This window comes from Heteronotia binoei, chromosome 21, assembly GCF_032191835.1.
Source record: "Heteronotia binoei isolate CCM8104 ecotype False Entrance Well chromosome 21, APGP_CSIRO_Hbin_v1, whole genome shotgun sequence".
NCBI lineage: Eukaryota > Metazoa > Chordata > Lepidosauria > Squamata > Gekkonidae > Heteronotia > Heteronotia binoei.
In genome coordinates, this window is record NC_083243.1 from 149,705,954 (window position 1) to 149,728,895 (window position 22,942).

The 22,942-nt window shown below is 46.1% G+C and overlaps 1 protein-coding gene and 1 non-coding gene across 19 annotated transcripts in view; one reads left to right on the forward strand and one right to left on the reverse strand.

The window, feature by feature from the left end:
- SOX6 (SRY-box transcription factor 6) overlaps positions 1-22,942 on the reverse strand; it is an 841,142-nt gene that overhangs the window by 421,503 nt on the left and 396,697 nt on the right. The gene's annotated exons all lie outside the window — the stretch shown is intronic.
- TRNAN-GUU (transfer RNA asparagine (anticodon GUU)) lies at positions 11,894-11,966 on the forward strand. The gene has a single exon. It is a non-coding gene; the product is annotated as a tRNA-Asn (tRNA).

The following is a 22,942-nucleotide window of genomic DNA, read 5'->3' on the forward strand; positions in this document are numbered from 1 at the left end:
GACAAGACTGCTGTTTTGTAGATAAGTTTGCCAACCTTCAGGTCAAACCTAGAGATCTCTGAAAATCACAGCTGATCTCCAGAAGATGGAATCAGTTCCCCTGGAGAAAATGGCTGCTTTGGAGGGTAAACTTTAAGGTATCAAATTCCTGGTGAGATCTTCTCCCCAAACTCTGCCCACCCCAGGATCTATCTACAAATTTTCAAGAACTTCCCAGCCATGAGTTGACAACCCTGTTAATTCATTAGTTTTTATGACATTCTACTGCTCTGACATTTTTTGTTGTATTTGTATTGTGTTACACAGCATGCAATTCTTTTTTGTTGTTGTTCAGTCACACAGTCGAGGTCAACTCTTTGCAACCTCATGGACCAAGTCACACCAGGCCCTCCTGTCTTCCACCATCCTCCAAAGTCTGCTCAAATTCATGTTAGTTACACCAGCAACGCTGTCCAATCATCTCATCTTTTGCTGTCCTCTTCTTCTTTTGTCTTCTGTCTTTCCCAGCATCAGGGTCTCCGCCAGTGAGTGCTCCTTTCTCATTTGGTGGCCAAAGTATTTGAGCTTCAGCTTCAGCATCTGACCTTCCAGGGAACAGTCAGGGTTGATTCCCCTTAGGACTGACTGATTTGATCTTCTTGCAGTCCAAGGGACTCTCAAGATTCTTCCCCAGCACCACAGCTCAAAAGCTTCTATTCTTCTGCCTTCCTTATGATTCAACTCTCACAGCCATAATTACTACTGGGAATACCATAGCTTTGACTATGCGGACTTTTGTTGGCAGCAGGGTGATGTCTCTACTTTTTATTATACTGCACAGGTTTGTCATAGCTGTCCTCCCAAGGAACAAACGTCTTTTAATTTCATGGCTACAATCACCATCTGCAGTGATCTTGGATCCCAGAAATGTGATGTCTGTCACTACTTCCATGTCTTCCCCTTCTATTTGCCAAGGTGTGATGGGGCCGGATGCCATGATCTTAGTTATTTTGATGTTGAGTTTCAAGCCTACTTTTGTGCTGTCCTCTTTCACTCTCAACAAGAGGTTCTTTAGGTCCTCCTCACTTTCCGCCATTAGAGTGGTGTCATCTACATATCTGAGGCGTTGTTGATGTCATCATGCCAAGGGCACTGCATGGCAACACTCTGGTATTTTGGGCAAAACTCTATGGTAACCTGTATTAGTTACTCAAAAACATACCTCTGGACATGAAAGTTCCACTGTTCCATAGAGTAACCCTAGAGTTTTATCCCAAATACCAGAGCATTGCTGTGCAACACCCCCAACATAGTGAAATTATTTCTGCATGATGTGGGACATTGCCCAAAATACAAGAGCAGCACTGCATGTCCCTGTTGTAATGACATCATTTCTGCATAAGGTCATCATGTCATGCACATCAGCTTGCTGACGTTGCCCCCAAGCCACACACTCCTGAGAGCTCCCTCCTATCCCTTGCTGTGGGATATTGCTGTGGGTTGCAATCTCACAGCCACTATAATAATATATGGCACCATCAAGATACTTCCTTTTAACCCATGCTATGATCATACCCAGGAGAGACTAATGTAATGCACTTTATGTGGCACTGCCTTTAAAAACAGTCTAGATACTTCATCTCATCCATCATGAAGCAGTCAGGCTTCTGCCAGTGGCTGTCTATGGGGATCATATCATCCCAATTCTGAAAGATCTGCACAGGTTGCCCATTTGTTTCTGGGTACAATTCAAAGTGCTGTTTCTTACCTTTGAATACCTACATAGCTTGGGGCCAGGATACTTGAAGGACTGCTTCCTCCCATATTGTCTTGTGAAGATCTGCCTCACAAGCCCTGCTCTCTGCCCCTGCCAATACTTCCTAGTGAATGCCAATACTTCCTAGTATGGCAAGATGGAAGGACCAATATACTACAAGAACATTAATAACTTTTTGATGAAAGGCCACCTGAACACACCAACCAGAAATACCACATCAAACAGATAGGGTTGCCTAGTATAACTCAGAAAATATCTGGGGGCTTTGGGGGTGAACCCTACCTGAGGGACCATCTCTCCCCATATGAACCTCAGAGGGCACTGAGGTCAGCCGGAAAAAATAAAATGACTATCCCTGGGCCGAAAGAGATCAAGCTTCAGAATACCCGACCACGGGCCTTTTCAATTGCGGCCCCCGCCCTATGGAATCAGCTTCCTGAGGAGGTGCGCGCCCTGCGGAACCTTGATCAGTTCCGCAGGGCCTGCAAGACTACCCTCTTTAAACAAGCATATATCGACTGCTGAATTGTTGTTAATTAAGGATCCGCCAACACGGTCCTGTCCAAGGACCTATGTCAACATGGAACTAATCAAATCAGCAGAAACTAGCGTCAGAACGCCACCATTGCTGCCAGATTAATTTAAATTATGAATTTTAAATACATTAACTGGTTTTTAAATGATGTTAAATTTAAGTTTTATCGTTAAATTTAAAGTTTTTATATTTATTATTGTATATGTATGAGATGTTGTTAGCCGCCCTGAGCCTGCCTAGGCGGGGAGGGCGGGATACAAATAAAATTTTACCTTACCTTACCTGTGAGAGCCCTCTCCAGCTCCACCCACCTCACAGGGTGTCTGTTGTGGGGGAGGAAGGTAAAGGAGATTGTGAGCCACTCTGAGACTCTTCGGAGTGGAGGGCGGGATATAAATCCAATATCTTCTTCTTCTTCTTCTCATCCCCAACCAGCTGCACGTCCAGTGTACTCTCTCTCTCTCTCTCTCTCACACACACACACACACACACACACACAGCAGCCAAAATAGTTTCCAATCCCACACTTGTGTGGTCTCACTGGGGCAATTTACTCATGAGTTACTGAAGTTCCAAGTTCTTCAGACTAACACAGGGAAATCAAAGGTTCTAGTTTACCCTTTACTACACAAATGACTTCTGAAAAGATTGTAAAACAAACAGAGGGTCTGGGCTGCTTCTCTTCCTTTCTTACGGTTTCACAGGTCACTGAGAGCAACCATGTTCTTCTGCCATGTTGTTTATTATTTATTTATTTATTTTGTAGGCTTCTATTCCACCTTCTCCCGTAACCGGGCTCAAGGTGGATCACAACATATAATAGAAACAATACAAAGCTATAAAACAGAGTTAAAATACCACATTAAATTTAAACAGTAAAAACAATAACCAATAAATAAAATGCACCATAGGCGAAAAAGGCACAGCATGTCAACTAGCCAGTTATAAGCCCACATTTAAGTGATGGTGATAGCACTGCGATAAGGTACAATGTCACCACAGGACACGATGTCCCCACAAGGGAGGTCAAATTATAGAATAATAGGGAGCCCGCTGCCTCTACCATAAACCCGGTGGAACAGCTTCATCTTGCAGGCCCTACGAAATGGTACTAGTTCAGGTAGGGCCCAGATCTCCACAGGGAGCTGATTCCACCAGACAGGTGCCAGGGCTGAAAAGGCCCTGACCCTGGTTGAGGTGAGCTGGGCATCCTTAGGGCCAGGGGTGGTCAGGAGATGTTGCATAGCCAATTGCAACGACCTCTGGGTTGTATATGGGGAAAGGCGGTCCCTCAAGAATGTTTGTCCCAGACCGCGCAAGGTTTTAAATGTCAGTACCAATACCTTGAAGCGGATTTGGTACTCAATAGGCAGCCAGTGCAGCTAGCGCAGCACTGGCTAAATGCTTGCCCGTAAAGGCAAAGCAATTAACAGCCGTGCTGCTGCATTCTGCACTAGCTGGAGTTTCCAGATCAGCTACAAGGGTAAGCCTGCGTAGAGCAAATTACAGTAATCCAACCTGGAAGTGACTGTTGCATGGATCACAGTAGCTAAATCCTGGGGGGGATAGGTAGGGCGCAAGCTGCCTGGCCTGCCAGAGAAGGTGAAAGGCAGACAGAGCAACTGCTGTGACCTGGGCCTCCATGGTAAGTGAGGCATCCAGTATCACTCCCAGACTTCTCACCTTCTGAGCCAGTGCAAGGTTGGGAGTCAGAGGCCCAACTCTAGTTCCCCACGGTTCAGGTACAGGACTTCCGTCTTGGTTGGATTGAGCTTCAGCTGCTTTGTCATAACCATCCAGCTACAGCTTCCAAAGCCCCGGTCACATGACTCAGAGTAGTGTTTGAGTGGCTGTCCATCAACAGATAGAGCTGGGTGTCATCTGCATATTGGTGACAACCCAGCCCAAAACCTCGAGCAATCTGGGCAAGGGGGCGCATATAGATGTTAAATATAATTGGTGAGAGAATAGCTCCCTACGGTACCCCACACTCAAGTGGGTGTTGCAAAGAGGTCTGCTCGCCAAGAGCCACCCTTTGTCCCCGACCATAGAGAAAGGAGGAAAATCACTGTAAGGCAGTCCCCTGAACTCCTATGTCGGCAAGGGGGTAGGTCATTAGATCATAGTCGACCATGTCGAATGCTGCTGAAAGATCTAATAATAACAGCAGCACTGACCCGCCTTGATCCAGATGCCTTCTGAGGTCATCTGTGAGGGCAACCAAGACAGTCTCTATGTCATGCCCAGGACAGAAGCTGGACTTAAAAGGGTCGAGGATAGAGGTGTCCTCCAGGAAGGCTTGAAACTGCTCCACCACCGCTTTCTCAATCACCTTACCCAGAAATGGAAGTAATTGGCCAGGACCATAGGGTCCAAAGATGGCATCTTCTAAAGCGGATGTACCACTGCCTCTTTGAGCCTAACTGGGAAAGTCCCTGATGACAGGGACAGATTAATAATATCAACCGGGGGCTCCAGACCTCAGCGCCACCTGCTTTAACAAGCCACGATGGGCATGGGTCTAGAGGACAAATGGTGGGCTTCACTGCAGTCAAGATCCTGTCCATGTCTTCCAGAGAAAGCCGGCTGAAGTGGTCCAAAGAAGGGCTCAAAGATGGACAACGGGCTTCCAGTTCACGTACCATATCAACTGTGGCTGGGAGATCTCAACGGAGAACCAAGATTTTGTCTGCGAAATAAGTCGCAAAAGCCTCACAGCCAATATCCAATTCCCTAACCTTTTGGTTGCCAGGCGGCACTGTAGATAACGATCAAATTGTCCTAAACAATTGGGCTGGGTGTGACTTCACAGACGCAATGGAGGTCGCATAGAATTCCTTCTTAATGGACTTCACTGTCTTCTCATAGACCTTCATAAACGTTCTATAAGAAGTTCTTGACTCCTCATCATAAGAGCACTGCCACACTCGCTCTAGCCGTCTAAGTTGCAGTTTCATCCTCTGCAGCTCCAGGGTATACCATGGGGCCACCTTGGTATGGCAACGCAGAGGGCGCCGGGGGGGTGATGTCGTCGATGGCCATAGTGAGCCGGGAATACCAGTCCTCTACTTGCTCATTTAGCGACCCGCCAGGGGGCATCAGATTCCGCAGAGCTTCCCAAAGCTGCTCAGGGTCCAGTTGGCTCCATGGGCAAGCATAAATTTGCTTGCCGCCTAAACAGGAAGAGGGCTGTAGGTCAAAGATTTATTGGCCTGGATACTACCACTTCACTGGGCAAAATCTGTAGTCTTACTCTAGCCTACATAACATACTTCTTCCAACATAAGAGTAATTTAAATTGAAAGAATGTTCCTTAGGTTGGCAGAACCTCCTCCTGTCTAAGCATGGATCCACACAGGTGATTTTATCCAGAACTGAACACACTTTATTAATTATTGACATAACAGAGCTCATATTTTATAAAATGACAGTTATTTGATTTGCTGTAAAAATCTCGATCTTTAAGATTTGAAAAGAATGCAGAATCTATTTTTTAATTAACAATCAAGCTAGATTCTAAATTATAAGAATAAATAAAAATCAGGCCCAGACTGCACAATCAACTCATTGCACGCTCTTTTGGGGTTTTATCACAGGCTCAGCTAGGTGATATATTTCTTCATGAGTCAGATACAGGTAACAAATAGTCTAAGAGTCATACGTGAGTGGTGGAAACTAAATCCCCAAGCATACCAATATGAAATTAGGGATGCCAAGCTCCAGGCTGGGATCTGGGGATCCCATGGAATCATAGCTTATCTCCAGACTACAGAGATCAGTGCCCTGGAGAAAATGGATACTCTGAAGGGTGGACTCTATGGCATTTTACCCCACTGATGTCCCTGTCCTCCACAGTTTCACCCACAAATCTCCTGGAGTTCCTCAACTTGAAGCTGGCTCTAGAAGTGGACAGGGGGACTCCTGTCCTCCTTGCCAGCCCCGTCTCTTTGTTGGCAAACCACCACTCCATGTGCCTCTTACCAACCCCCCTCATGGTTGCAGTCTGGGGTAGCAGTGTCAGTGCAAGCCGCTTAGCTAAGCCCTGCCATGTAAGCAGCTTCACTAACCTCACTGAGCTGTGTCAGAGGAGATGGGAGGGGGAAAAACACCATGCCTCCTCTTTCTCCACCTTCACTTCAATTCCCCCCACATTATTTTACCTCAGCCTCATAGCCCTGCCCCCTAGCAATTTCTTTATTTATGTGGCTTTTAGCCCCACCCCAAGCAGAACTAGGGTGGGATCCAACATAGCAATAAAACATATAAAAATAATACAATTCAAATAAAGATCTAAAACCCAATTTAAACTACAAGATGGTGAGATGGTAATAAATAGGCTATAGGTTATAAGATAATAATTGGCCCTAGTCCCCATCCAATAATATCAATTGGTATACTGGTTCACATAACTGGATTAGGGGACCTGATAGGGTAGGAGAGGTCAGATATGATGAAGCACCTGCCACCTCAACCAAAGGTTTGGTGGAAAAGCTCCATTTTACAGGCCCTGTGAAACTAATAAGTCCTGCAGGGCCCTGATCTGCACTGGGGGCATGTTCCATTTTATTTGTACTTTCTTCTGAAGTTTTATTTACCTCCATTATTTAATGTTTACAATGTGACCAGGGCTGTCTTCATGATTCTGGGGCCTTGGGCAAAAGTTCAGGATAGGGCACCAGAAATACCGCCCCCCCCCCCCCACACACACACACTTATGGAGCCAAGCAAGGAGAGGTCCTTGTCTCATGCAAGGCAGGTGGAAAGCATCACTGGAAGCGAGCTGTCTGAGCCCTGGATGGAGCAGGCACGAACAGCCACTGAGCCACTTACCCGAGCTCCAAATGAAGTGGGCTGTCAATGTGACTGGGTGGCCAAAGCCCCAAACAGGCCAGCTACAAGCCTGCTCCTTTTCTTCTTCCCTCCTATTGGAGACAGGACTATGGGTAGTTCCCCCAAACATGGATCCCAGGGCAGCTGCTCCTGGAGACTACTGGCAAAGATGGATCCTGAATGTTTCTTGACATGCTCTGCACCAACCACAAAAATATTTCTAACAAATGGAAGTTGTTGTTTGCACATAAGGGAAATACACGCATAATTCATTTAAGGTAATGCACTTGTTGATTCTCTACTTTGCAGTAATAAGTAAAAGTAACAGTTGAATTGGGGCTCCCTTATTTAGTATGTTGAATAAAATTAAAGAAGCGGTTAATCTAAACTCTTTTAGACACTTGTTGCTAGTGAAGTTATCCTCAGGCCTCTTTTCACTGCACTTGTTATCATCTCATAGTTTTTGATTAAAACACAGAGGAGAATATTTGATGTTTCCTTCACACATATTACCTTCTACTCTCCCTTCCATCCTCCTTTTCTTACCACCAAATAAGTCTGATCTTAGATGTAGTTGTTTTTTGTGACTGCCTGAGAAAAACATAAAGGTGTCAAAATTATTTTAAAGTAATGATAAAGATATCTGAAGCCAAATAGCTTCCTGAAAATATGGAATATATTAGTATTTAAAATATGTAACAACATTGGGCCTTTTTCCCATCATTTCCTTTAAAAAAGCTGATCTAATTAGCTATATCTCCAAAGTGCGTACCTAGCATTTTTAGTATTATCATAACATTTTGCTTAGTGCTGACATTTTTATTCTGACAAGCACTGTCTGGAGAGCTCTCAATAAATAATACATTTACAATTTTCCGTAAATAAGCAGTGGACACAAATCGTTATCCTTACTTACAGCTGCCCCTCTCTAAGAGTGCTTTTACAAGTAAGGTGACTATTCAGTCTAATGCAATCCTCCCAGTGCTCCAAAGACATTTTCATTCATTACCATGGTCACAAGCACTTAAAGCACTTTTAGGCACTATTGCAAAACAGCAGGAATGGCAGAGCAAATAAGACAAACTAAAACCAAAGTTCATCACCCAAGAGACCCAGGATTGTTCACCTAAACAAATTGAAGACTGACTTATGTAAGGTCAACATATGTGCCATTAATGTATTCATAAAGAATTTCCTTTAAGAGATTTCTTTATTAAAAGGGGCAAGTCATAACAGAAAAAAATTCCAGGACTCCAGAATACATTTGTTCAGGCGTCATTTTGTAGAAAAATAGGTTGTGGAGCTCATCCAGGGATTGTTATGCAGCTGCACATACTATTCAATGGACGAGGTGGAACTCTCAGAAGGAAGAGGCAGGCCCGTAGCTACGAGGGGGCCTGTGGGGGAAAAGCCCCCTGACTTCTGGCCAAGGCCCCCTGACTCGGGGCCTCTGCACTGTCAGAGGGGCTGCTGCTGGCCCTGCAAGCGATTTGCATGATGGAGACGTCTCTCACAGGGCTGGCAGCAGAAGCATCATGGCCTCCTGCTGGAGTTAAAGGGGCCCCCAATCAGTTAATCGGTGGGGCCCTTTAACTGGTGGGGGAGGCTGAGGGCTGCTTCTGCCCCCAGCCCAGCACTCTATTTTAGTGGAGGAGAAGGAAGACCAGTGGCGCTCACACACACAACCCGCCGCTCTCACCATAGCCCTCCCCTCCACTCAAATTGCTTGCAGAGCCATGGCAGAAGCAGTCCCAGCCTCCTGCCTGAGTTAAAGAACCCGTCAATCAGCTGATCGTGGGCCCTTTAACTCCCCCCAAAAGCTGGGTGCTGCTTCTGCCCCGGGCTGGCATGCGATTTTAGTGGAGGGGACAGCAGCAGCAAGAGCAGCAGGGAGGGAGAATCTTAGAGCCCAACCACTTTCCCCTTCCCTCCTTCTTCAACTCTGATAGACTGGAGCATCCTACAATTAAATATTATTCATCTTTAAAGCGCTGCAAAACTCCGGTTTCTTTTGGCTGCACCAGAGAAACTCTTGGAAGGCAAGCCAAGATCATGGCGGCATCCAATTGCAAGCAACCAGGATTTAAAAAGGTAAAGGTAGTCCCCTGTGCAAGCACCAATCGTTTCCGACTCTGGGGTGACGTCACATCACAACGTTTTCATGGCAGACCGTTTTTTATGGGGTGGTTTGCCATTGCCTTCCCCAGTCATCTATACTTTACCCCCAGCAAGCTGGGTACTCATTTTAACAACCTTGGAAGGATGAAAGGCTGACACAACCTCGAGCCGGCAACCTGAACCAAGCTAAACCCAGGGTTTACTCGGAAGTAAACACCACTGAGTTCAAGGCTTACACTTGTGTAAAAGGCATAGGATCATCATAGCCTTGAAGTCCTGGCAGACTTGAGACCAACGTGTTAGTGGCTTTCCACCCCAGCCATTTCAGGAACAGCAAAGGGGGGGAGGAGGGGGGCGAGCCTGAGCATGAGCTGCATGCTGGGCCACCTCCAATGGGAGCCTCCCAGAGGTGCGGCAGGAAGAGGCTTTTGTGGTGAGATAATCTGTTTGGGCCACTGAGAAAGGAGAGGATCCTGCTTGACAGCCATGCTGTCAAGTTTCTGTCTCTCGATGACTTTTTGCTTTGGTCTCTGCCCTGAAGATGCCACTGGAGCTGAGGGAGTGGGATGGGCCACTGTGACTGAGTGAGGAGGATGAGAAGCAGGCGCATCCCTTGCAAGTGCATTGTGGGGCCCTGGAGAGCGAGGAACTCAGCCAAGTGCTCAGGGGATTGAGTGCTGCCGGCCTTCCTATCCCACCACTAATATAGCATGTCGGGCCAGGGGCAAAAGCAGCCCCCCCAGCGCAAGGTCAGGACTGCTTCTGCCACTGCCCAAAAGCAATTTGGGTGGCGGGGAGGGCAACAGGGAGAGTGGCAGGGAGGTAGGGAGGGGGGGGGTAAGGAGAGGGAAGGTTGTGTGGGGTGCCAGGAGGCATAAGTGCTCCTGAAAAAAATGCCCCCCAAGCTTCCAAATCCTGGCTACGGCCCTGGGAAGAGGTGGAACTCTTAGAAAGGTTCAGGAGCTGCACTCCTGTGAGCTCCCACTGAATCCGAGGCCTGCATTTATTAATTCTAAGGGAAACCACATCACATCAGTGGTGGGATTCAGTCGGTTCGCACCGGTTCTACTGAACCGATACCTAATGTGCTATCAGTTTGGCAGAACCGTTTGTTGGCCGGGCTCCTGCTGCTAATTTTTATTACTGCCTGCACGGGGCTTGGGGAGAGAGCGGAGGGGCGCAACCTACAGGCGGGGTGGGCAGGCAGGCACGGCGCAGGGCCTCGGAGGTGCTGGTGCTGCTGCTGGTGGGGGTGCTGCTGCGGGTGCTAGCGCCGCTGCCGGCGCTGGTGCTGCTGGGCGAGCTGGCTGAGGTGCAGGGCAAGGCGGCTGAGGAGGTGCAGGGAGAGGCGGAGTGCAGGGCCGAGCGGCCTCAGCAGCTGCTGCTCGCAGCCCAGCGGCGCCCGCCTGCCTCGCCGCCAACGTCGCCTCCTGCCTGCGCAAGGCTTGGGGAGGGAACGGAGGAGCGCAACCTACAGGCGGGGTGGGCAGGCAGGCGCGGCGCAGGGCCCCGGAGGTGCTGCTGCTGGTGGGGTGCTGCTGCAGGCACTAGCGCCACTGCCAGTGCTGCTGGGCGAGCTGGCTGAGGGTGAGGCGGCCAAGGAGCTGCAGGTGGAGGCGGAGTGCAGGGCCGAGTGGCCTCAGTCGCTGCTGCCCGCAGCCCGGGGGCACCGGCCTGCCTCCTGCTGCCACTGCTCTGCCTCCCGCCACTCTCGACTGTCTGACTGGCCCTGCCGCCCACTTTTGACTGGCCCCACAGGCCCCCTCCTCGCCTCGTTGCCGCAGCGCCTAACTCTGTGGGGAAAGTGTGGCGCCTCGCCTCCCTCAAGTCCTCCTGGTCTGCCCCTGCCCTCCCCTGCAGCAGCAGCTCCTCAGGTGCTCCTGCCTGCCCTGTCCAGTCCTGTCCCGCCAGCCTCAGCCCTCCTCGCCCTGGCAAGACAGAGCGCCCCCTATTGTTCTTGGTGCGGCTGGTGCTGCCGCCCCCTCTCAGCCGGACAGGTGCCTCTGCCTGCCAGCAGCACCCCACCAGCAGCAGCACCTCCGAGGCCCTGCGCCGTGCCTGCCTGCCCACCAGGCCAGAGAGAGACTGAGACCTCGCACCAAGTGGGCTCTGCGTGTCTTTCTCACTCCCTCTGCTGCCGGCTGCTTGGTGCCCATTGTGTAAATGGGAAGCCCTGGATTCCACTGCTCCATTAATACAGACAACTCCTTCTGCATTTCGGTGGTAGGAATAAGAGCGATTTTGCCCCCTCCGGAGGAGAGAGCGGGCAATCTAGCGCGCTTTTGGCGCGTTTGCAGGAGGCGGGACCTCTATGTGCCTTCGGAAGCCTCCGCTCCCTTCCTCGCAGTCCTCTTGAGTTTCTCGGCGAGAGGGAGCGTTCTTTCGACGCTTGTAGCCGGCATCGGGAGGATTAGGCCTCCCTCTTACCTTGGGAGGCTGTTCGTCAGCTTGACGTTTAGTTGCATCGTGAGGGAGATCTCGTCATAGGACCCTGGTTTTTAGGAAGGCTCGTTCAGTAGAAGGCAGCTTCATATGTTTGATCCCCTTGAGGGAGCCGCTATTTGCAGAGCGTTCTCCCTTCACTGGCTGTGTTGCAGCCCTCGTTTTGTTGCCCTGAGTAGCGTGGGCTGCATTTGTAGTTTCAATTTTGGGAGAGGGATGGTGGCTCAGTGGCAGAGCATCTGCTTGTTAAGCAGAAGGTCCCAGGTTCAATCCCCGGCATCTCCAACTAAAAAGGGTCCAGGCAAGTAGGCGTGAAAAACCTCAGCTTGAGACCCTGGAGAGCCGCTGCCAGTCTGAGTAGACAAGACTGACTTTGATGGACCCAGGAGGATCTGATTCAGTAGAAGGCAGCTTCATATGTTCATATGTTCAATGGGCCCCTGACCTGCTCAGCCCCTCTCCCAGCCTCTTGGTATATCTTTTGGTATAGTTAAAATGGTCATTAGGACATAGAACCTGTTGTTAATTTATTTGAATCCCACCACTGCATCACATCCCTTAATTATATAAAGCTCTGTTATTGTTCAGCATTTTTTCAAACTCAAATGTAATACAAAATTTTACAAATGCAAAATTATTGATGCCAAGCCTGTTGTCTTCTGCCTTCCTAGATGTACTTTGTAAAAATAATTCTAAACTTTAGTATGTGGAACCACAAGGACATTCTGATCCATGGAGAACTAACTCATTGTGAACCCTTGAGTTTCATGTGTTGAACTAGTATTACATCCCGACTAAGGGATCTATTACTTGCATGCCATAGTTTGATCACAGGCCCTACTCAGTGTGCCAGTACTACTTTCTCATGCAACCTGTCATGAGACTTTGAACCAAAACATATTCATGTCTCCTGCTGAATTAATAAAATATGTAAAACTATTTCTGTTTTATAATGTTATTTATTTTATTTTTTCTAATAAAGGTAAAGGTAGTACCCAACGCAAGCACCAGTCATTTCTGACTCTGGGGTGACATCGCATCACAGCATTTTCACGGCAGACTTTTTAAATGGGGTGGTTTGCCATTGCCTTTCCCAGTCATCTACACTTTCCCCACCAGCTAGCCGGGTATTCATTTTACCGACCTCAGAAGGATGGAAGGCTGAGTCAACCTTGAGTCGGCTACCTGATCAAACTCAGGTCATGAACAGAGAACTCGGACTGCAGTACTGCAGCTTTACAACTCTGCACCACAAGGCTCATTTTTTTTTCTTATATCTCCTTTTTTATATCTCCTTCTTATACCTCCTTTTGAGTTATTCATCTATTAGAGAAAATATCAAAAAATTCTACAGTATAGGAAACAGTGGAAGTTCTCTGTACAATGAAGGATCTATCATAAACCAGTACTTTTTTCAAAAAAAAAATTCAAGGTCACTTTTTGTACTTTTCAGTGCTGGTCAGGTTTTATCTCATCCAGCAGATAAAACCTGCTGCAATATATTCAGGCCCATAGCTACAAGGGGGCTGTGGGGGCACAGCCCCCTGACTTCTGCTCAAGACCCTCTGACTCCGGGGCCCCAAGGAGCCCCCAGGGCCTCTGCCATGTCAACGGGAGCTGTCACCAGCGCCACAATGATTTGTGTGGTAGAGAGGTCGCTCGCGGAGCCAGCACCAGAAGCAGTCGTGGCCTCCTGCCTGAGTTAAAGGGCCCGCCAATCAGCTGATTGGCGGGCCCTTTAACTCATGTGGGATGCTGGGGGCTGCTTTTGCCCCCCACTGGTACGCTATTTTAATGGTGGGGAAGGAAGAAGAAGACTGCAGATTTATACCCCGTCCTTCTCTCTGAATCAGAGACTCAAAGTGGCTTACAATCTCCTATATCTTCTCCCCCCACAACAGACACCCTGTGAGGTCAGTGGGGCTGAGAGAGCTCTTACAGCAGCTGCCCTTTCAAGGACAACTCCTGCAAGAGCTATGGCTAACCCAAGGCCATTCCAGCAGCTGCAAGTGGAGGAGTAGGGAATCAAACCCGGTTCTCCCAGATAAGAGTCTGCACACTTAACCACTATACCAAACAGGCTCTCTCTACACCAAACTGGCTTGGCAGCGGCGAGACCAACTCTCCTTGCCACTCTTACCGCTGCCTTCCCTTCCCACCACTAAAATAGCATGCAGGGCTGGGGGCAGAAGCATCCCCCAGCCCCAATTAAAGGGCCCGTGGATCAGCTGGGGGCTGTGTCTTTCCCCGGCCCTGCATACTATTTTAGTGGCAGGGAAGGAAGGCCAGTGGAGAGAGTGGCAGGGAGAGCCTTCCCTTCCCTTGTCACAGCCTTCACTTCCCTGCCACTAAAATAGTGTGCAGGGCCAAGGACAGAAGCAGCCCCCGGCCTCCAGTGCATTAAAGGGCCCACTGCTCAGCTGATCTGCAGTCCCTTTAACTCATGCAGAAGGCTTGAGGCGGCTTCTGCTCCCGGCCCCACTAACTATATTTGTGGTGGGGAAGGGAGGGTGGCAGACAGAGCGGCAGGGAGGGAGTGTGAGGGAAGTGAGGAGAGGGAAGGTTGTGTGGGGTGCCGAGGGGCATGAGTGCCCCCCCCCCAAAATTAAATGCCCCCTGACCTTCCAAATCCTGGCTACAGCCCTGAACATATTAGACTCTTACAGGGCTTCAAGCTACTTCATGGACAGTCTGTTGTGCCCAGCAGGATCAGTGACAGCTATTTTTATCAATTCAAAAAACTATCAAAATCTTTAAACATTTTATGACAATTAAACAGGAGAACAATTTAGGAATTTGTTTTATGGAAATGGTCAGCTTTCTTTGAAATTTAGTTTGAAGAAATCGTGCACATGACAGATGTTTTATAAAATCTTCTGCCTACATATATGTATGACAGGTTGCGACACTATATGATAAACTTAGATTTGACCGCACTGTGGGCATCACCATTAGAGAAGTGATTTTCATAAACAACTATTTATTCAGGTTTTTTTCATTACTTGAACTAGTTGGAAGTTAAATGAAATAAAGTTACATTACTGTTACATTATATTAAATGATAGGCCACAAAAAGGGAAATTTTATAGGATGTTTGTTTATATCTGTGAAAACATGATATTGTATAACTGCTAGATCTGAGTCCAGTAGACCCCTTAGAAACCAACAAGATTTTCAAGGTATAAGTTTTTGAGAGTCAGAGCTCTGCTCATCACATACTATTTTTGACAAAGGGAGCTGCCTTTTGAAAGCTCATACCTCAAATAGCTTGTTGGTCTTTAAAAAGCGACTGGACTCAGATCTAGATGTTCTACTGCAGACCAATATGGCTACCATCTGAAATGATACCAGGGTTGCCAAACCTAAAGCCCATGGGCCAGAGTGGCCCACCCAGGGCTTTAATCCAGCTCACAGCTCTCTTCTCGCCCACCCCTCCCCTGTCTGTCCTCACCCTTCTGAGGTCAAGCTTGAGCTGCTGCTGAGTGCAGGAAGCAGTTTCCAGTTTAGCTGTAGTTGTTGGTTGTGGGAGCTGCCTCCTTGCAAATAAACAGTTGATGTTTAGAGCCAGCTTGTCTCTGCTATATAGACCAAGAGTGACTACTCTAACCTGAGTAGACAAAGGGGGACATTACATGGAAAGCCACTGCCACTGTGAGTAGATGGGAGGTGGGAGAAAGCTTGCAATACCCAGCCAATTCATGTTTTCCTAGGGTGAGCATTTTATATATTTTTAGTTAATATTTTCAGTTTCTGCAGTGATCCTTGTGCTTCTTTTTGATGTTTTATTTTTAAAATTGCATTGCCAAATCCTGCTATTTCCCTAACTCTCCATTTTAGGCAGACATTTGTTTAAGGGAGAGGGGAAGGTTTGGCGCTAACCACAGTTAAAATTGAGTTCTACAAACTTAAGGAACTCCAGTTTTGCAGAGAAATATTAGTTTTAATATACACCCTCCTAATGTGTGAGATATAAAGTTTATATCTCCACTACCTGGCATTACATTTTATGACACACATGCCCCAACACAAAAATGTCATTGATGTCAGATCTGGCCCTCATTAGTTTGACGCCCCTGTGCGTATACTTAGTATACAAATCAAGGACAAATTAAACCGTGAAAGTGTAAACCCTGAGCAACTGGCTCTTGGTAGTCAGAGAAATGAGACAGTGTGTCGGATAACTTGCCACAGAATGCTCCATGGTCATACTTTCTCAGCGTAACCTCCTTCATAGGGTTTTGAGGATATAATAAAAGAGGAAAGAATGTGTTAAGCTGTTTTGGGTCCCCACTGGGGAGAAAAGATAGGTATAAATAATTTAAAAATAATATTTCATCTTAGAGAACAATCGTATCTTACAGCACAATTCAGGAGATATTGGCTTGAATCCAACACTATATTTGCACAAAGGCAATTTTCACCAATTCATTGTCCCGCTGCAATCCCATATGGGCTGGACACATATACCTACAGAATGGGTAAAAGGTAGCTCATTGTCCTATCTTAGGAGGGAGAAGATCAGAAGGAGGTAGGGCACAAACTGCACCAAAGCCTCAAAAGAAAACTGAAAGTTTCATTGATGACTGAGCTCTCTCTAACCAGATAGGAAGAATTAAGGTACAAGTGCTAAGATAGCATAGGGTGCATCAGCTTGCAGTTTTCTCTCACACCGAGCTATTTGCAATTTTGTTTGAACAAAACTAATGCATTTATAACTTTTAAATGCCATAAATATGTCAAAATATTGTAATTTCATATGCTAAGTAAGTTAAAATGAGGCATTTATATGTTGTTTAAAACAGTAAAATCAGTTTAGGGTTGATAGAACACTAAGCATTGGATATATTTTATTTCTCCCCAAAATTTCCAGGTTTTTTTCTAGGAAAAAATAGGGGAGACATTTTTTTCCCCCATGGCTTCAACATTTCCAGAAATCAAAGATTTTAGGTTTTCACGGCTGGTAACATCATTAGGGTTTGTAGAATCTTTCGGGCTCAAGTGCCGTGTTCTACTGGAGAAAGTTTTCCTTCCAGACGTTTCGTTCTCAGCTGCAGAGAACATCCTCAGTAGCGTTGCAGCCGGAGCAGGCGCTCTGACCTTCTTGGCTGCTGTGCATTGAATGGGGGCAGGGCTACTGGAGAGCTGCTATTTCTAGGCTGGAGAGGGTGTGATGAAAGGGCAATTGGTTTGTGGATGTGCCCATTGTTTGGTGGGGCTTCCTGGAAGGGTAGTGATAAGGAAACTGGCTGTTGAATGTGACCATTGTTCTGTGTTAATTGCTGGGAGGGTTGGAAGGGGTGTGAAGATAAGGAAGATGGTTGTTGACTGTGCTGATTGTTCTGTGGAATGTACTGGTTGTTCTGTGAATTTCTGCAATTTATAGTCTGTAGGGATGGAAATGCCTTCTTCCTTTCTGTTAAAGTTGTGCTGGTGTTTGTAAATCTCAATAGCTTCTCTGTTCAGGTGGGTATGATAATGTGAGGCCGTAGAAAGGACTTCAGTTCTTTCAAAGTGGATGACGTGGTCTCCTTCTTGAAGTGGATGTTCAGCTACAGCTGATTTTTCTGGCTGAAACAAGCGACAGTGTCTCTTGTGTTCGGTGAGACGGGTGTTGATACTGCATTGGGTAGTGCCAATGTAGACTGCACCACAGGAGCAGGGTATTTTGTAGACTCCAGGGGTTGAAAGTGGATCTCTCATATCTTTGGACAAGCGCAGCATGTGGCGGATCTGTTGTGTGGGCTTGAAGACTGTGTCAACATTGTGGCGTTTGAGAATTTTGCCAATGCGGTCGGTAACAGATTTTATGTAGGGCAGGAAGGCTGTACCCACATTTGTGTGTGGCTCGGGATTTGGTGTGGATGGTCTCCTGGGATGGAGGGCTCTTCTAATTTCTTGTTGGGAAATTACCAACCACATTGGCAAAATTCTCAAACTCATTGCACACTCTCTTGAGGTTATATCTCTTCAGAATGAAAGTATGGTATTATATTATTGAATGTTCCTATATATTTTATAAAACATGGAATATTTATTTCCCTATATTAAAGATTTCTGCTGCACACCATAAGATAGAACTTTAAAAGGTAAAGGTAGTCCCCTGTGCAAGCACCAGTCATTTCTGGATCTGGGGTGACGTCGCATCATGACATTTTCACGGCAGAATTTTAATGGGATGGTTTGCCCTTGCCTTCCCCAGTCACCTACACCTTCCCCCCAGCAAGCTGGGTACTCATTTTACCAACCTCAGAAGGATGGAAGGCTGAGTCAACCTTGAGCTGGCTACCTGAACCCAGCTTCTGCCAGGATTGAACTCAGGTCATGAGCAGAGAGCTCATACTGCAGTACTGCAGCTTTACCACTCTGCACCACAGGGATAGAATTTACAACAAGTTTAAAACCAAGGTTCATACAAAATCTCACTCAACTAAATAAAGCAGCAATAAAGTAATATAAAACAGAAATAAAAATGACAACGAATAATCCTAAACTAACTGCACAGAAAAATAGTTGAAAACATTGGGAATACCATAATAAAATTTAAATAAAACCACTGGCCAGCAGAATAATCTGCAATCATAAGTAAAGCACAGTACAGTTTAAGCAGCCACCAAAAACCTTCCAGAAGAATATGCTCTTTACAAATCTTCAAAAGGCTAGAAGTGAGAAGGCAAGATAGATTTCCTGGGCAAATTGCTCCATACTTGAAATTCCTATCCTAATTCCCCAAGAATTTCACTTCAATCAAATGGAAACCCAGAACAGAGTAGCAGCATTTGATCATAAGATAAAGAAGTTTCATATGGAGTATGATGGTCCCTGACTAAGGCTTCAGAGGTCAAAGCTATCACTTGAATTGTGCCTAGAAAATAATCAAAGAATGACACCAAAGTGCAAAATACAAACTCTACATCACATGCCAGGTATTGCACTTCACACCAGCTGATATTTTCAGAAAGTTTTCAGAAGCAGTGAGACAGAGCTTTTTACAGTAATTTATCCTAGATGTTTCCAAGGTCCACTCTTTCCAGAAGTGGTTAGTGCTACTGAATCAACCTAAGCTGGTAAAAGGCACTTTTGGCCACCTTCACCCCCTGCTTCTCAAGCAGCAGAGCTGGATTCAGTGGCACTGACAGATGGTAAATTTGACCAATGCAATACTAACTAACCAGTACACTAGATAAATAGTTCTATCTCTAATCAGCATTATTCATTATGCCTGGATTAAGCATCAGATGCTGCATTCAGTATAAATCTCTGTTCATTACGAGCATGAATCCAGTTTGTTGCTATGCCCAGGGCTCCCTTCCTCCTGCCCACCTCCCATCACACAGAAATTGCCATTGAAGGATTCTTCTTGCTTTTGGAAACTTTGAATCAGACTATCAGAATCTGAACAAATGTGCCTCAACCCAGCCTACCAACTGCAGTATGGAAACCCATCAAAGACAAGGAGCCCAATGTCACCATTTGGTCACCATCAGGTGTGCGTGTGTGTTTGTCTTCACTGCTTGGAGTCAACTCAAGGTATTGGCTATCACATAAAAAGCCCTTCATGGCCCTGGGGCATCATATTGGCAGGACTGCCTCTATCCCTATGCTCTGCCATGGCAGCTTTATTCATTTGAGCTGGGTCTTCTGCAGGTACCAATCTGCAAATAGGCAAAATCAACAACTGCCTATATACATGCATTAAGAACATAACTTAAAAGAACATGTTTTGTTCCTCTGAGTATCTAATAATTTTATCTCTAATGACTGTTTTAACTAATCTTCCTGGGACAAATGTTAGGCTAACAAAGCCTATAATTTCCTGGTTCCCTTCTGGATTAGTGTAAAATTTGCAGTCTTATGGTACAACAACGGAATTTAGGGAAAGGCTACATACATCGGTTATATCTGAAGAAGGGAATTTTACTTTTGAAAGTTTATATTTGAAAGTCTTGTTGGTCTCTAAGGTGTTACTGAACTCAAATTTAGTTGATACACTGGTTAATAGCTCAGCTATCTCACATTTGAGTTATGAAATCAGGTCCTCAAGACTTTAGGTTTTTAAAATTTCCCCAGTAGGTCTAAACTTCATTTGTCATTACCTCTATTCAGGGTTGTTGTTTTTTTGTAGCAGGAACTCCTTTGCATATTAGGCCACACACCCCCAGATGTAGCCAATCCTCCAAGAGCTTACAGTGGGCTCTGTACTAAGAGCCCTGTAAACTCTTGGAGGATTGGCTACATCAGTGGGATGTGACCTAATATGCAAGAGCATTCCTGCTACAAAAATAGTTCTGCCTCTATTTCACTCAATCCTTCAGACTCAGCAAATATTGGCTGTGGCATGAATATATGTCCCACACTTTCCACAGTGCACACAGAAGCAAAAAATTCATTGAGTTCCTCTGCCATGTCCTCATCTTCCTTTAGCAATCACTTTATTTCTTAGTAACCCAGAGGCCCAATTGCTTCTCTTGCTGCTTTACTGCTCTGGATATGTTTAAAGAAATTTTTACTGTTTGTCTTAATGCTTTTTAACAGGGCCAGATCTACCTATTTTTTGAGTGCAAGCAAAACTAAAAAATGCCTCAAACAAAAACAAAAAATGACCCTGCTCAAAAAAAGCCCCCTGCCCCCGCACAGGCAAAGGATACACCCCACTCCCAGTCTTTCTCTGCCACAAGTGCCTGCCCCTTTTCTCCTTCCCTGGTCTGTGCACAGGGGTGGGGTGGGGGCAGCATGGCAGCATTTGCTCCACCCTCGGAGCCTGAGAAGGCAAGCTCTGAAGACAGAGCAAATGCCACTGCCCCCCATCACTTTTCTCCTTCCCAGGTCTGTGCACAGACTCAGAAAGGAGAAAGGGGCAGGGGGCGGCGTGGCATTTGCTCTGTCCTCAAAGCTTGCCTTCCCTTGGAAGCCCCACCTACCTCACAAAGTGCCTGTTGTGTGGAGAGGAAGGGAAGGCAATTGTAAGCTGGTTTGAGACTGCTGAATGAAGAGAAAAGTGAGGTAGGAAAAAATCTACTCTTCCATTCTTTCCTGCCCCACTCCTATGCCCCTCTGGAACCCCAAAAGACTCCAAAAATGCCAAAAGATACATTTTTGTTGTTCCTGTAATTTCAATGGTGTGCTGCATCATTTCAAGTGTTTCTGAGCTGGCCTGAGACACTTAAGTTTGAGTTTAGTTTCACGTTGGCAGTATCCAAATGCACTCCCTCAACTATAAGGAATAAAGGCATTATTTGATATCAATCAAGCTCAGTATGTGGCTATAGGCACAATGTGAATAGTTTTTAGCATAATCAGATATATATTCCAGCTAATGCATGGTGTATCTACTTGCAACCAGCAGACTTGTTTTTGTGGTGCAATACACATGGCATGATTTTGGCTGAAATGCTGTTATTAAAGAGCGATTAAAACAGCTGTACGTTTATGCTGAAACACTCACTGTTCCTTTCACAGACAGACGGTTCCCAGATTACAAGCAGCACTTGACCATTTAAATCCGTACAACAACCAGATTTAACCAGCTGGGCCATTTCTCCTAGGCAAGGTCTGTTGATCTCCACAATCACAGCTGCTCAAGTGAAATTCTGATTAGACATCATTTCTAGAAGACAAAGAGCTCTGAATACACACACATACACACACACACACACCTAGACATGTTAAAATCTTTAAATGAACTTTTTTTAAAAAGTGGGATTCCCAGCATTAAAGTCGGGGATCAGCTTGCCCCCTTGAATTTAAATAGGACATGAAGTTTCTGGGCAATTTTTCTGGGCACTACCAATAGAGAGGTGTCATTCTAGCTGTGGCTCCCTCCAAGTCAAGCTTTTGCTGCTGGCTGCTGAAGAGAATTGGTGCCTTGCCTTGTGAAGTTTTCAGATCTGTTGGCCTAATAAGTAGATTTGTGAAATGGTGTGTGTCTGAAGGGCATGTTTGGCTGCATTTAGGGATCTGTGTGATAGGGTGCTCAGGACCTGGGTTCTGTTTGTGGGGCATGATTCCTGGTTCTGCTTGTGGGATTCTTGTTGGTGCTCTAGCCCCTGGTAATGCTTGGGAGGTGCGTCCCCTGGAACCTGTCAGGTCCTAAGAATAAAATGGTAATTAGAGTCCAGATTAGTTTGTTGAGCTTCCAGCTACCAATTGCTTTTTGGATAATTCTTCCAAATGACAGAATGCTATGTAGACAGTATTTTGGGCCATATACGTTAGGCAATAAACCAACAGAGTCTTTTAATGTGTGACTGTATCATGGAGCCTGATCAGGTTACTTATATTGGGTAGCCAAGCTGACTTTGGCTAACAAGTGACTGAGAATAAGGTATTGGCAATCTAGTACCTTTAAACAGTATTTTAGATAGATTCTAACTGTATGGCAATGTGTTTTTCTCTCCCTTGAGGGATGTGACAGACCTACTCTACATTCAGGGAACAAATGGATGTAGAGTAGGTCGGGCCATTAAATTGCATTAGGAAGTTTTTAGTATATAGGGGAAAGGTTTTTGGTGGCCTTGCCTCTTTAAACCAAAGCAGAGGGTTTGGCAGACAATAGTTCAATGTTAGAATTAGGATGATATTGCATGGGTAGTCTAAGGAAATCCCAGTCAGGCAGAATGTTAGACACCCTTTATGCCAGATCAGAGGCACGTGGGGTCGTTGGGCCTAACAGGGTTTTCTTGTGCCTGGTAGGCAATTCTAATAGGAAAGTTTGTGATGCACACCACAAAATTATGGTAGAAAGGGAGATCAAGGTGGTTACTAATGTATGGCTGAAGTTTCTTTATACTATTAATGGCCTTTTTTCTCTTTTGCTATGACACATGGTTGGGGGAATACATTTTCAGAGATTGAAGCACGGTTGGCAGTAATGGTAGCATTGCCTACTGGCACAAGAACTGACTGTGCAAGGCAATGTAAGAAGTCCACTGATGTAAGGGACGTTTAGGCTTAGAATGATTTGGGGCCCCTGTTAAATTGTACATGGCTGACAGTTCCTATTTTGTTTGAAAGAGATGGGCTTAGCTGCTAGGGTTCTTAGAATCCAGTTGACTGCACTAGCCTCTAAGGCGACAGTTGTGGCTTTAAAGAGAACTCGGTAGACTTTAGGATCAGATGGACTTTAAAGAGCTGGCCACATAAAACTCAAGTATTTGCCTTGATGAGTCTGTTGATATAGCAATATGGCACCCAGTATTTTGGTCCCAGTGAGGATGATTTCCAGGCCACAGTGCTGAAAACTGGCTGGGCTACATTATTCATCA